This window comes from Felis catus, chromosome C1 (genome assembly GCF_018350175.1).
Source record: "Felis catus isolate Fca126 chromosome C1, F.catus_Fca126_mat1.0, whole genome shotgun sequence".
In the NCBI taxonomy this organism is placed as follows: Eukaryota; Metazoa; Chordata; class Mammalia; order Carnivora; family Felidae; genus Felis; species Felis catus.
In genome coordinates this window covers 7,878,902-7,894,558 of record NC_058375.1, presented here as the reverse complement: position 1 = coordinate 7,894,558, position 15,657 = coordinate 7,878,902, and positions in this window count along the sequence as shown.

Genomic DNA, 15,657 nt, shown 5'->3' with positions numbered 1-15,657 from the left:
AGAGTCTACAGGGCAGAGTCCAAATGTTGCGGTTTGGGTGTTCGAAGCCTTCCAGAGCCCTGCTGCTGCTTCTGTCCCCAGCTCTGTGGCCCTTGCGCCACCGATGCGTCATGAAGTCGATTTCATGAGTGTCCACTAGCGTTTGAAAAACAATAATGACACAGGATAGGTTGGGATAGAAAACATCAGAGTGCCCGGCGTGTGGTAGCGTGGGAAGCTTGTGGGAACCGCTGTGTGAAACTTGTATCTGGTTTATGTACCTATGTGTGCGCTACAATGTAAACTATATTCCCTACTTCGAAGTTGCCCGTCAAGAATTTTGAGAAACGCTGCCTCCGTTTCTGCACCAGCCAAGGCCCCTAGCATGACAAGCTAGTTCTTGTCCCAAGCCTTTGCCCACATGGGCCCTCCGATTTGAGGTTTTGTCCCACCCTCAAAGCTCAGCTCACATGCCCCCTTCTCCAGGAAGCCCTCTGTCTCCCCTCCCCCGCCCCCGCAGTGCACTGACACCTCCCCCTCTGGCTCCTGTAGCGCTCAAGTCCTCCTACAGCAGCTGCGCACAGGCTGCCTGCAGGCGGGTCACCAGCCCTTCCCACCAGACAGCAAACTCCTCTAGGAAGGGACCCGTCGGACCCCTGTCCCCACGTGGGCCCTCGGAGCGCGCCCGCTCACAGAAGGCCCGGGCCAGGCTTTTGACAATAACTGGGATGATACTGTTCCTGGTGTCTGTGATCGTGCGCTGGTGACAGTAACCGGTGGTCACCGTAGGGGACAATTTTTGTGCTCCTGTGCCAGCTCCGCACGCTTCGAACCCTCTTCCTAGGTGCGAAGCATCTCCTCCGTTTTGACTCCTGCTCTCCCAAGGCAGAACTCAGAAATTCGCTTTCCTAGCCTCCCTTGCCGCTACAGTGTGGTCATGTGACCTTGCCTCCACCAATCACGTGCAGACCCAGGGTTTCGCTTTGGAAGAGGCGGTGGCAGGCTCAGTGCGGAGGAACGCGCTAGAGCCTGCGGGAGAGACAACCAGCTTGCAGAAGCAGCAGGGGCCTGGCAGGGGCGTCCCAGCCGCCCTCCGTGGTGTGAGCACCCACACTCTAGGCGAACATGGAGCTTGAACTCACGACCCTGAGATCAAGAGTCACGCGCTCCACTGACTGAGCCAGCCAGGTGCCCCCTCCACGCCCCCCCCCCCCCCCCCCCCGCCCTGCCCTGAGGGCCACTTCATAGTCAGTCCCAGGGCCGTGCTAGAGCTGGCTGGCACCAGTTTGTGAGAGGCAATTGTTGAATTTGCAGGAACTTTGCAAGCTGGTTGTTAAACGTAGCCATTATTAAGTATTAAATTAACAAATAACTTATATCGAACACAAAGGCAATAAACTCATCAAGTCCTAATTAGTTTGCTACGTTTCACTATTTATGCCCTTGAGATGGTGTTTATTATCCCTGTAGAAAGACTAGCCCATGACGTGCTGCTGTGAGGGTCCCCCCAGCTGGGTTCCGTGACTTCGCGTGGGTGGCATGAAATTGGCGGTGGTGGGAGTATTTGCGCCAGAGAAATTGGCAAAGGCTACATATCAGGGTTTGATTTGTGGATCGTCTAGACAAGAGGGAGTGATGGAGAAATGTGAATAATGCAGATGGAACTTCGAGGTGTGTTGTGGGGCGCCCGGGGGGCGCAGTCAGTGAAGCCTCCGACTTCGGCTCAGGTCACGATCTCACAGCTCGTGAGTTCGAACCCCGCATCCGGCTCTGTTCTGACAGCTCAGAGGAGCCTGGAGCCTGCTTCGGATTCTGTGTCCCTCTCTCGATCTGCCCGTCCTCCGCTCGTGCTCTGTCCCTCTGTCTCTCTCTCTCTCAAGAATAAATAAACGTTAAAAATTAAAAAATAAATAAATAAAAAGGTGTTTTGTTAAAAACAAACAGATAAATAAATAGGCCATCCTGGTTTGCCTGGCTGGTTCAGGTGGTGGAGAACGTGACTCTTGATCTCAGGGCCGTGGGATGGAGCCCCACATTGGGTGTAGAGATTATAAATAAATCAACTTTAAAAAAAAGTGTTTTGTGTCTGGGGACATTACTTTGTGAATTGCATGGCAAAAAAAAAGGGGGGGGGATACTCTTGCAGTATTTGACAACTAGCATCTGATTCAGCCATGGAGCCACCCGACCACTGATGAAGGAAGGAAGTTCTGACATGTGTTTCAGTTGGTTTGGTTTTGTCTTGCGATCGTCAAATGATGGCTCCCCTAATCCTACTCCAATACAGCCTGTTGGTAAGGCAGAGGTGAGTTTAGGAAGAGGACCACACCAGAGCTTTGTCAGTAGTATCTCAAGGTGGGCAGACACAGCATTTATTGAGAAATGTGAGTTTGGTTTAAGGAGAGTCTTTCAATGCAAGGCTTCGTTTAGGAATAGGTTAGGGCCACTATAAGACAGTCCAGAATTGGCAGAGACAGCAAGCTAAGGATTTTTTTTTTAAGTTTATTTATTTATTTTGAGAGAGAGAGACCGTGTGCAGGGGAGGGACAGAAAGAGGGAGAGAGAGAATCCCAAACAGGCTCTGCACTGTCAGCACAGAGCCGGACGAGGGGCTCGATCTCATGAATCGTGAGATCATGACCTGAGCCGAAACCGAGAGTTAGATGCTTCAAAGACTGAGCCACCCGGGCGCCCCAAGCTAAAGATTTTTGAGTCAAGGGAGCCAAGGAATCTAAGGGTGAAAGTCGTCTTGTTGATGTTTTCCACTGAAGACTCGATGAGTCTTTGGGGAAGTTTATATAATAAATAGTCAAGCCATTTACCTGAGCAAGTCTCCTGGAAAAGTGAAGACAACGGAATAGAAAAGTCTTATTAATGTAACTTGTGTCGGGGGAGATAGTGTCAGTCTTCAGACCTCAAGCTGTGGGACGGTTGGTAGTTTTAGTTCTTGTTCTCTAATGTTAAGGAAGCTATCGGCCAATATTCATGTTGGAACACATTTGTTAATTGCACCCGCATGGGTTTCGTCAAAGTAACTAAAGTGTTCTATGAGCATCAGTTGGCTGTACGAAATTTGTAATTTTATTATTTGTAAAGTAGGAGCTACAAATTCAGCAAAGTTGCAGAGCGAAAGAGCAGCACACGAAAGTCAGTTGTGTTTCTCTACGAGCAATGAACAATCTGCAAAAAAAAAAAAAATAAAGAAAATAATTCCATTTACAATAGCATCCAAAGGATTAAAATACCGAGGAAAAACTCAGCTCGGAAAATACCCAAGGAGGTAAAAGACTTGCACTCTGGAAACTACAAAATATTGCTGAAAGAAATTGAAGACTTAAATAAATGGAAAGACGCCCCATGGTCATAGATCGGAGCCCTTGATATCGTTAAGATGGCAATATGCCCCCAAGAGATGAACAGCTCCAACAGTCCCTATCAAAATTCAAATTGCCTTCTCTGCAACAATGGGAACACCAATCCTCAGAATCATACGGAGTTGAAAGGGGCCCCGAATGGCCAAAAGAATTATTGGCAAGGAAAGGAGAGTGGAGGGATGTGTCGGTCTGCTGGGGCTGCCGAAGCAGGGTACTGAAGAAAGGGTGGCTTGAGTAGGGTCGTATTTTCTCACAATTTCGGAGGCTGGAAGTGTGAGATCAAAGTGTCCGGCAGGTTCTGCTTCCCCTGCAGGGTCTCTCCTTGGCTTGTCAGTGGCCATCTTCATTTCCTGTGCTTTCACATGGTCTTCTCTACGTGAGCGTCTACGTCCAAATTTCCTCTTGATGTTTGAACGCTGGTCGTATTGGATTAGGGTCTACCCTAGTGACTGTATTTTATTTTAATCACCTCTCCAAAGACTCTCTCTCCTCAGGAGGTCACATTCTGAGTTCCGGGAGGTTAGGACTTCAACATAAGAATTTCAGGGGTGGGGAGGACACAGTTCAGCCCCTAACAAGGGTCACACTTCCCAATTTCAAAAGTCACCACAAAGTGACAGTAATTAAAACAATGTGGTATTGGCAGAAGTATAGACATGTAAGCCAATGGGATAGAATTGGGAGTCCAGAAATAAACCCAAACATCTATGAGTAATTGATTTTTCTACAAAGGTGCCCAGACCATCCAATGGGGCAAGACTAGCTCTTCAAGTGGTGCTGGGATACTGGATATCCAAACATAAAAGGATGAAGTTGGACCCCAACCTCACTACTTGTACAGAAATTAACTCAAAATGGGTCAGTGACCTAAATATAAGGGCAAAAACTAGAAAACTATTATTAGAAACATAGGAGTAAATCTTCATGATCTTGGATTTGGCGATGGATTCGTAAACTTGACAGCAAAAGCACAAGCAATAAATGAAAAAAATCGGTAAATGTAGGGGCGTCTGGGGGGCTCAGTCCGTTAAGCGTCCGACTTCAGCTCAGGTCACGATCTCATGGTTCGTGAGTTCGAGCCCCGCGTCGGGCTCTGTGCTGATGGCTCAGAGCCTGCAGCCTGTTTCAGATTCTGTGTCTCCCTCTCTCTCTGCTTCTCCCCCACTTATGCTCTCTCTCTCTCTCTCTCTCTCTCTCTCTCTCTCAAAAGAATGAATAAAAAAAATTGAAGTATTGGGAAAAAAATAAACAACCCGTCTCATTAAGGACAAAATTACTTTCTTTTCCCTTAAAAAAATGTATTCTCATTCCTCATACCTTGCTTACCAAAAACATATATCTTTCCTTGCATACAGAATTGTTCCCATTATTATTTTCAGTAGCCTTAATTATATTCTTAATGCTTCGAGTCCTTAATGTCTAGTGGAAACTAAGTGGTAAGCAATTGTGAATTTGTGAATTGTTATACCAGAATCTTATTTAGAAAAGACTTAGATATCCATTGAACCGAACCCAATTTACTATTTGACCTAGAAAAACTTCAAAGTTTGAAATAATCAAAGATTTTTGGAAGCTCTTTAAAAGCGTACCTACAGGGGCACCTGGCTGGTTTGGTCAGTAGAGTGAGAGACTCTTGATCTCAGGGTTGTGAGTTTAAGCCCCACGTTGGATGTAGAGATTACTTTAAAAAATAAAATCTTTTTTTTTTCTTAATGTTTATTTATTTTTCAGAGACAGAGAGACAGAGCATGAGTGGGAGAGGGACAGACACGGAATCTGAAGCAGGCTCCAGGCTCTGAGGTGTCAGCACGGAGCCCGACACGGGGCTCAAACCTATAGGCCGTAAGATCGTGACCTGAGCCGAAGTCGGATGCTTAACCGACTGAGCCACCCAGGTGCCCCTAAAAAAATATTTTTTGATGGTTAATTGTATGTTATGTGAATATAAAATATAAAAAATAATGTGCTAGGGGCGCCTGGTGGCTCAGTCGGTTAAGTGTCCGACTTCAGCTCAGGTCATGATCTCACGGTTCGTGGGTTCGAACCCCGTGTCAGGCTCCGTGTTGACAGCGCGGAGCCTGGATCCTGCTTCGGATTCTGTGTCTCCCTAGCTCTCTTCCCCTCCCCCGCTCACGCTTGGCCTCTGTCTCTCTCTCAAAAAATAAATAAACATGAAAAAATTTTTCTTTTAAATAATATGCTACCCTCCTTCTATGTCGGTAAGATTTATAACAAACTTATGTGTGTATACACATGCTGTGCACATAGCTACATATCTACATATATATACACACATATACATGAATATAAATATTTACATAAATGTGTGTATATATCTTCCATATTGTAAGTTTTTAAGATTTGAACCATTCTAATAGCTGTATAGTGGTATTCCATTGCAGTTCTAATTTTCATTTTCCTAACGACTAATGATGTTGAGTATCTTTTCATGTGTGTATCTTCCATTCATGTATCTTCTGTGGTGACATATCTATTCAAATCTTCAGCCCATATAGATATATGGGCTAGTTTTTTTCTTTAGCCCATATTTTTACTGAGTTGTCTCTTTTCTCATTTTTGAGTTTTCAGAGTTCTTTGTATATCTGGTCACCAATCTTTTTTTTTTTTTAATTTTTTTTTTTCAACGTTTATTTATTTTTGGGACAGAGAGAGACAGAGCATGAACGGGGGAGGGGCAGAGAGAGAGGGAGACACAGAATCGGAAACAGGCTCCAGGCTCTGAGCCATCAGCCCAGAGCCTGACGCGGGGCTCGAACTCAGGGACCGCGAGATCGTGACCTGGCTGAAGTCGGACGCTTAACCGACTGCGCCACCCAGGCGCCCCTGGTCACCAATCTTTTATCACATATGTGTTTTGCAAATATTTTCTCCCACTCTGTGGCTCGTCTTTTTATTTTCTTCACAGTGTTTTCCAAAAGCAGACATTTTTAATTTTGATGAAGCTAAATCTATCTCTTTTTTTTTCTCTTGTTTATGGTCTGTGCTTTTGTCCTAAGAAATCTTTGCTTTTTTTTTTTTTTTTTTTTTTTTTTAAGATTTCATTTTTAAGTAATCTTTACACCCAGTGTGGGGCTTGAACTCCCAGCCCTGAGATCAAGATTCGCATGCTCTACTGACTGGGCCAGCCAGGCACCCCTAAGAAATCTTTGCTTAACTCAAGGTCTTGAAGAATTTCTTTTATTTTTTTTTTCTGGGAATTTTATATTTTTAAGATTTTACGTTTGGGGGGGCGTCTGGGTGGCTCCGTCGGTTGAGTGCCTGACCCTTGATTTCGGTTCAGGTTGTCATCTCGTGGTTTGTGAGTTCGAGCCTTGCATTGGGCTCTGTACTGATAGAGCACAGCCGGCTTGGGATTCTCTCTCTCCCTCTCTCTCTGTCCCTCCACCCCCAAATATATAAATATTTTTAAAGAAAGATTTTACGTTTAGGCATCTGCCTAATACAACTTTATAACTCCTTTCTACTTAAAATGTTTGTTGATTTTTGAGAGAGAGAGAGAGAGGCAAGTGTGGGAGGGACAGAGAGAGGGGAACAGAAGATCTCCAGTGGGATCTATGCTGACTCCAGCCTGACAACAATTTCTCATAAAACGAGAGAGATGGAAAGTTAGGTGAACTTCGATGCCATTCTCAAACACGTGCTGTGGACATGCTCGTAGAAGTATCCAGAAGCACTCATATTGTGGCTTCCGCTGCATCGCTGTCTATATCATAGGAAAAAAGCGAAAGCAGCCTCAGTGTCTGTCAATAGGAGAATGGCGAAATTAACGATGATAGACCCATACTGCGGAATATCACACGGGCAGCAAACAGAATCGGATAGATCCTTATGGGCTCCCATGGAAGGAGCCCCATGGCACGTGGCCAAGTCCACAAAACCAAATTGCGGCATATAGGATCCCAGTTTTTAAAATAAGCGTCTACAGACGTATGTTTGTACATGCAAAGAAAATGGCTGGAGCCGCACTCAAGAAACCATTAACAGTGGTACCTCCAAAAGAGACTTTTCACTTAACACGCTTCTGATCTGTTTGAATACATTGCCTTGAGCAGTTACGACTTTAATCTAAAAATATAACACACGCGATCACACATCCAAGGTGAGGTGGGGTGAGATTATTCCCTTTATTTTAGAAAATACAAGAATGGAGGCATGGGTGAGGGGTTGTCCCGACTTGCCCAGGTGGGTGGCTCAGGGAGCCAGAGGGAGAGGAACTGGCTAGACAGGAGTCCTCCTGTCTGGTTTTCCAGCCGTTGCCCCACCTCGCTTTCTTCAGAAGCCAGGAGTCCAGGGCAGAGCTGACCCCTAAGGGGTGGGCAGCCACAGAGGTGGGGACAGAAGCCTACAGCCTGGGCCAGCCCCTCGTCAGCTTGGCCTCTGGTCTCCTCCTGTGGCCTTTCTCATCTCCCCATGTCCTGGATCCCCAGGGAATGGGGCCCCATCAGCCCCGTGACTGCTTCCTGCTGGTTGAGGTGGGCGATGCTGTTTAGAGAGGTTAGCTGAGGGGCACCTGGGGGGCTCAGTCGGGTGAGCGTCCGACTTCGGCTCAGGTCATGATCTCACGGTTTGTGAGTTCGAGCCCTGCGTCGGGCTCTGTGCTGACAGCTCGGAGCCTGGAGCCTGCTTCGGATTCTGTGTCTCCCTCTCTCACTGACCCTCCCCCGTTCATGCTCTGTCTCTCTCTGTCTTAAAAATAAATAAAACATTAAAAAAATTAAAAAAAAATGTTCTAATGGAGGGGCGCCTAGGTGGCTTAGTTGGTTGGGCGACCGACTTCGGCTCAGGTCATGATCTCACGGTTCATGAGTTCAAGCCCCGCGTCGGGCTCTGTGCTGACAGCTCAGAGCCTGGAGCCTGTTTCAGATTCTGCGTCTCCCTTTTTCTCTGACCCTCCCCTGTTCATGCTCTCTCTCTGTCTCAAAAATAAATAAATGTTAAAAAATAAATAAAAAAAAATAAAAAAGAAATACAGAACCCCCAAGCTCCAATCCACTGAGACCTACTGGGTCAGAACTTGTGTTTTACCAGGACTTGTGTGCACGTTACAGCCGGAGAAGCTTAAGAAGACTTAGCTACAGCACAGCTAGGGCAGTGGGTCGCGACATCAGGATAGCCTGGCAGTTAAAAAAAAAAAATCCTTTTGCCCAGGTAGCACCCGGGCCATTTAAAACCTGGGCATCAGGGCGCCTGGGTGGCTCAGTCGGTTGGGCCTCCGACTCTGGATTTCCACTCAGGTCATGATCTCGTGGTTTGTGGGCTCGTGCCCCGTGTCAGGCTCCACGCTGACAGCACGGACCTTGCTTGGGATTCCCTCTCTCTGCTCCTGCCCCACTCTAGTGTGCTCTCTCTCTCTCTCTCTCTCTCAAAATAAACAAAGAAACTTAAAAAATATTTTAAAAATCTGGGCATCTGTGGGTTTAAAGGTCTCCAGATGATTCCGGTGTACAAGACTGAGAACCTCTCTGCAGGGCTTAGCTGCGCGGATCAGGGCAGTGTTCGAGGCTGTGGTCTCTTCACTGTCAAGGACTCCTCCGGGGTTGCCGGGATTTCATTCCGCCTCCCACGTCGTGTGATCCGGGGCAGGTGAGTTAAGCCCTCTGTGCCGGAACTTCCTCCACGAGATGGAGATACTAATATTGCTTCCCCCCCCCCCCACCCCAACGCCTCCAGGATCATTGGAGCAGAATGGGGTACACCAGGACATCTGGCTCTGGGAAGCGCTTCCTTTCGGCTCTGACTTTTCTCACTATTCTGCAGAATCTCCAGGTACGTTCAAGGGAGCACGGGGGGTCGAGAGCAGAGCGTTCGAAGGGAAACTCAACCAAGCCAAAGTGCGAAGTGTGAGCCCCTCACTTCACCTGGGCAAGCCTTGCTTTCTCATCAACATGTTAGTAATAATAATAATAATGTCCACCTCTGGGTGTGCCCGAGCTGGCAGCCTTGCCCGCCTGGAGGCCATGTATCCCCGCAGACACAACTCCATACACATTCCACGAGACTGAGGCTATTCTGTTGCAGGTTCCTCAAGCAATCCAGGAAGAAGGTATTTTCGTCATGTCCCCAACAGCAGAAATGTTTCCAAAGTGCCCACTGGAAATCTGGCTCTCTGCTCCAAGTCCCTCCATCCTGTTGGCCGCCCCGTGTCTCCTCACCCTGGTCCAGTCTTTGGAAACCCCTTCTAGAGAGAAGTTCTACAAAGCCACACCCCACCCACGTCCCTTAGCAAAACGAGCCACCTGCCAGGTACCGTCCAGACTGCTTTCCGCGGAGGGGCGCCTGGGTGGCTCAGTCAGTTAAGCGTGCGATTCTTGGTTTCGCTTCAGGTCAGGATCTCACGGTTTGTGAGTTTGAGCCTCTCATCAGGCTCTGTGCTGTCACTGCAGAGCCTGCTGGGGATTCGCGCGCGCGCTCTCTCTCTCTGCCCCTCCCTTGCACACCCTCTCTGTCTTTCTGTCTCCAAATAAATCAACTTAAAAAAAAATCAGAGTGGAGAATCTCATTCGGAATTCACAGTCATTCTAGGAGATAGATCTATTATTATGCCTATTTTACAGACGAGGAAACTGAGGCAGAGTTTGAGTAATCGTCCCAAGATCACAGGGCTCGTAAGTGTGGAATCGTGTGATTCTACTCGAGGCTTTGTGCCTGTCCCCTTAACCTCCGAGATGTCTTGTGTACTTGCCTCAGGGCCGGCAGGAATTCTGGGGCTCGCTCCACCCACACAGGGTTAGAACGAGGAATAATTAAAACTTGTTTCGTTCATTTGACAAATATTTATTGAACACCTACTATGTGCCAGATGCCAGGGACACAGGGGTGAGCAAACAAGATGTGGTCCCTGTCCTCATAAAAACAGCCCATTACGCTATTTTAAAAGAAAGAAAAAAGCCCCACTTAAACCAAGAGGGGCACAGGCATTGTTTCGGGAGCCTTGCTGGGCTGCTTGGCCTGTAGCCAAACCTCCCCGTTTCCCCACAATCCACCCACGGAGCCTGGGGGACACGAGCCCCTCCTGCCGCTGACCGTGGACTCATCGGGGTTGGTCTCTGGAGACGGGTGAGCCGAGTGGGGTCACCCAGCAGCAAGACCTTGGCCCCCAGGTGAGCCCCAGCCCCAGCCCGAGCCTCGGCAACTTCTCAGCCAGGATCTGGGTGCCCCCCTGCGACTTCCTCTCTGCCTCTCCCCCCAAATGGTGGTAATTGGTAGACAAAGGAGTTTCAGACAGCTGGGGACCTGCGTCCTTTGAGTCTCTGAAAACATGCTATTATTAATTAAAGACTTTGGCTTCGGTGGGGCCCAGGCCTGCCTTTTTCTGGCTGGGCCTCAGACTTATGTCTCTCTCTCCAGTAGTGTCTTCTTGCTAAATTTTTCAGTGTTTTTAACATCAGACTGATGTTACGTATAATTACCAACTTTGCACCCAAATTATATTTGACATGGCTTGTGTGGGAAATTAGACCATTTCAGCGCCTACAAATTCACCTGGGGAAGCCAAGGCAGGCATGAGGGCGTGCTGAGGGGAAGTAATTTAAATATTATATGTGCCCTCGTGAAAATGCCAAAACTTTTAAAACTGTCAGGAAGAATTCCTTCTCCCCCTCGGCTTGCCTCCCCCTCCCCAACTCACTGAGTGCACCGGAGGGTCGGGAAGCCAGGCTCTGTGAGTGGGGGGCTGCGGGGAGCCCTTTCCACGGCGGGGGGGTCTGATGTCCCTTGTAGGGACTGTGTAGGTCATCACCCACCTCTGATGACCACTCACATGATGGCCTGGTTGGCAGGGGAGGGGCCTCCAGAGATGCCCCGGGGGTGGGGGGCCCTGGTGTCCCTTGCAGTGCTGTCAGTCGGTCTGATTGTCTGCCTCTCCCCTGTCTCCCTCCTGCCTCTGACCCATCTGTCCTGGGCTAATGGCCAGGAAGGCTCCCCCTCCTCACCCCTGCCCTGCACAGGGTGGAGGGTGGGGGCATGAAGATCATGGTCACAGTACCCAGGCCCCAGGCTGGGGCTCTGTGGGCCTCTCTAAGCAACAGTCCATCACAGAAGCCCCTTCACACCAGACAGGCCCTCGGGGGCTTTTGCTGTGTTATTTCAATTCAGCAAGTCCAGAATATCTACCACGTGCTGCAAAATAGGGATCGGGAGAAAAATAAATCTCATTCATTCACTCATTCACTCATCCAACAAGTGTCTGATGAGCACCCACGTGTGCCAGCACAGGGCTACGCGCTGGGAATCCAGGTATCAGAAAGGCTCACAAATTCATCCATTCGTCCACTTAGCAGGTCCCGAGAACCTCCCGGGTGCCAGGTTCTGGGCTGGGCCACAGAGACGGAGCAGGCTGGGTCAACCCTCGGTTGCTCCCTGTGAAGTTGGGCAGGCAGACTTCCCGGCAAAGAATGAGTCCCTGAGCTGATCAGGCTGGAAGGCCAAACCCTGCCTCAGTTATCCCCTTGCCGACGGAGGCTGCCCAGTTGAGGGAGGGAGATCCTGGTGACTTGCGAGCCCTGTCACCTGGACCTGTGAGTGTGATGACGGGCTAGGGCTCGGCAGCTGCTAGGTCATCCCTGTGCTGGCCCCGAGGTCCACAGGGCGGGGGTGGGAGCGGGGACGGGGCAGGGAGATGCGAGGCTCAGCCCGGCAGGATCTAGGAAACACGCCTCCTTTTTCTTCCCTTCCCTAAGATGGCGGAGAGGACAACTGGTCTACCACCTGCGGGGCAGCGTCCTAGGCCTACTTCAGAGGCAGTGGTGTGAGAGCAGAGAGCCCCCTTCTGCTGCCCCTCTTACCTGTGTCTGGGAAGGTCGGTCGCCCAAGAGGAGACCACTAGAAGCAGGGGCCCAGCATAAGGGGCTCCAGGGAGATACCGGGGCTCACAGGCTTCCAAGGTCTTGGAAGGGCCCCGGAACCCCAGTGTTGTTTGGGTACAAGCCTCTAGAGATGGGCCGGGCAGCATCCTCGGTGGACCATCCGGGAAATCCTAAACCGAGACATCAGCTTCTGTCCCTGACTGGTGACTGGCCCCCCAAAGTTTTCTGTCTTCTTTGCTCTCTATTCCTTGATAGGCTCTTCTTCTCTCTTGTCCCGGGGGTAGTCAGTACTACTAGCCCGCCATTCATGATGTTCATGACCTCTGTAGCGATTGCTTTCCAAACACACGACCACCCTGTCTTTCTTTCATCCCACAAGGGCTTAGCGTGGCCTTCACGGTCCCGCCTTCCAGTGGTGGGGTCTGTGTCCCTCCCCTTGAATGGGGACAGGTCTTCGTGAATGCCTTGACTGGTGGACACGATGGCAGTGACACTATATGATTCCCAAGGCTGGATCATTAAAATTCCACACACTTCTGCCTTGTTCTCTGGGGACACTGGCCTTTGGAACCCTGTCACCATGCTGTGAAGAAGCCTTAGGTACCCCACATGGAGAGACTGCATAGGGAGAAGGGATGCATGCAGTTCTGGCCAAGAGCCCAGCTGACGTCCCAGCCAAAGCCAGATGTGTGAACGGCAAGCCTTCCATGATTCCAGCTTTCGGGTCTTCCGGACGTAGAATCATGGAGCAGATTCCTCCCGGGCCCTGTTCAAATTCCTGCCCCACGCAGTCTGTGGTTGTTTCGTGCCACTAAGTTTTGACGGCGTTGTGTTCTGCAGCCATGGCTTCTAGAACAATCTCACCTGGGTCTCTCCATTTTCCCACACGTATTTCCCTCCCTCGAGGGAACAGCCCTTCCTTCCTCCCTGTGCTGGCGAATATCTGACTCTTCCTCTAAGAAGTAGCTCAAACTCTGGCTGAGAGCCTCGGGAGGCTTCACCTCCTCCTCCAGGAAGACTTCCCTCTTCCCTGACATCCTACAGCAGGTGGGGTGCTCTTCTGTTCCCTGAAAGGCCCATCGCACCGATGTCTACTGTTTTCGTGGTCAGGTTTCCCCACCGGGCTGTGAGCTTCTAGTGAGTGGGCTTGAGGTCCCGTTCCTCCCAGGCACCCTGGCCCCCTGCCCCAGCCAGCACCAGCTGCGTCTGGCAAAGGCACCAGCTCGTTGGACGGATTGGAAGGCACAGAGAATGCACGCTGTTCCGGGGAGACTGGTGGTCTTTGCCTCAAGTCTGGACGCCACGCCTGCCTGTATCCCCCGAGATTCCCCCTGCAGGGAACACTTTCGGACATGAGGGCCTGATTTGGACTCTGAGTGACCCGGGGTTGGGCTTTTCCATTTCCAGGCTTCCGTATCCCCGCTGTGAAAGGAGAATGTTGGATGGAGAGGAGTCTGGGGATCATTTGCTCATTTGCTCTGGGATCCTCCGAGAGGGGTGAGGCAGGTTCCCGTGGACAGACCCTGAGTGGATAGTAACGGGACAGGGAACGGGCGGGAATGGGTATGGGAAGGAAGTTCTGTCTGGTCATCTTGGCTCATTTCCATGAACTTTGTTTGAAGTCTGGTGACACAGAGCGAAATGTAGTCCTGGGGACTGAACTGGGACACGACGGAGGGTCTGCTAGGAGCAGGTGCCCCTTGAGGGCAGAGCCAGGACCCCTGGCCCGCCAGGGACTCCCTTGTGTCTTGATGTAAATGTTTTGCTAGAGGGAACAACCACTGTAGCTTGACAGTAGCTGGGCTTCCAGAAGCTGCTTCTCTTCCGGACTCAGGCAAACCACTCAGCAAGCCTCCGTGTCCTCATCTGGAGAACAGGGGGAGCCATAAAGCCACCGCTGTGGGGAACTGCTCGGGGGATTTGAAGAGTGAGGCTGTGTATACCAAGGGCTGGCCATCAATGGACTAGAAGCTACCATTGATGAGCACTTGCCAAGTACCGTGGGCTAAACGTTACCCGTTCTCGTGACATCCGTTCCCACCAGAACCCTGCAGGGGTGAGTATCTTTATTGCTGTTTCATACGAGAGGGAATGAGGCTCAGAGAGGTTGCGTGACTTGTCCAAGACCACACAGCCATGGAGAGGTGGGGCTGGAAATTGGAACCCCAGTCCACCTGACCCCAGAGACCTTGTGGCCTCCCGTCCCTGGGAACTTTGATGCAGGGCAGGGCCCAGAGCTGTGACACCAAGAGCTAACCTCAGCACTGCCCATGACTATAGTGGCAGAAGAGGGAGCACAGCCTCCCTGAGTTCTGCTCCCCACCCCGGGTTAGGGCAGATGCCCCAACCCCAGGGGCTGAACCCTGCAGGTGAGGGGATCCCAGAGTGGGCACCAGGGTGGGGCCATGACACTCCTGCCCTGGGGGTGGGCTCGAAGGTCTCCTCACCTGCAGCTCTGACAGGCAGAGGCCTGGGGTCACCCCGCCAGGCTGGGGATGGGTTGAGAGGAGTAGCGTGTGACGTTTCTCCCCCAGTGACTGGTAATCGGAGGTCATTACGGCCCCTGCCAGGGCCCCGCTCGCCCATGAGCACGGTCCTGCCTGGCGCAACCCTGACCTCACCCGAGGACAGACCCCCAGGCCTGTAGACACGCAGGTACACACACAGTTGTGTTCACAGGCTCATGCGTGCATGCTTACCACACACTCCCTGGGCTGGGCATCCATAGATGTGCCTGGCCTCGCACGCTCAGGGCCTTGCACACCTGTCCAGGCTCAGCACTGATTCCTGAGATCACGTGGGCATGTCTACACGGATATGCAGCAGGTCCATGGCCCCTGGTGTTCCTCTGCCCTGTGTATATGTGTGTGTGTGTGTGTGTGTGTGTGTAATGAAGAAGGTGGGGCGGGGTCTTGAGAAGCAGAGGGTCCCAGAGCTGAGGCTGCTATAAAAGCCACAGACCATCCTGTGTTCTGAGCCTCAGTCAGTCCCGGTGACAAAACCACCCGTCAGGTAGTGAGATAATGCAGTAGCGATGAAACTCAGAGGGCTCAGAGGAGTTAAGTAGCTCCCCCAAAGTCACACAGCGGGGTTAGAGTCAGGCAGCTTGGCAGCTGCCCCAGGCCTCACTCACTAGGTGATGCTGAGGTCATGGTGTGGCCCTTGGTGTCGTCCCAGGGGGCAGGGGTGGGAGGCAGGGGGCTGCGGCCACTTGCGGACTGGAGATGACATTCTTAGCTCCTTCCTGCCCCTCTCTGGGCATCTCTGGGTGGGAGCGCAGACATCTGAGCTGTGGCTGGACAGTGACTCCCGAGCTGGGGACTGGGTGCCCTGGAGATGGCTCCTCCCTGTTCTTTCTCTCAGGATGGCCACCAGGACCGGAGCGGGGAGGTCTCTTGGGTGCACACTGGTCCCAGGCAGTGCCCAGAGAGGTGGTGGACCCCTGCCTCTGGCTGCTTCTCTGGTCTCCATCCTGCCCC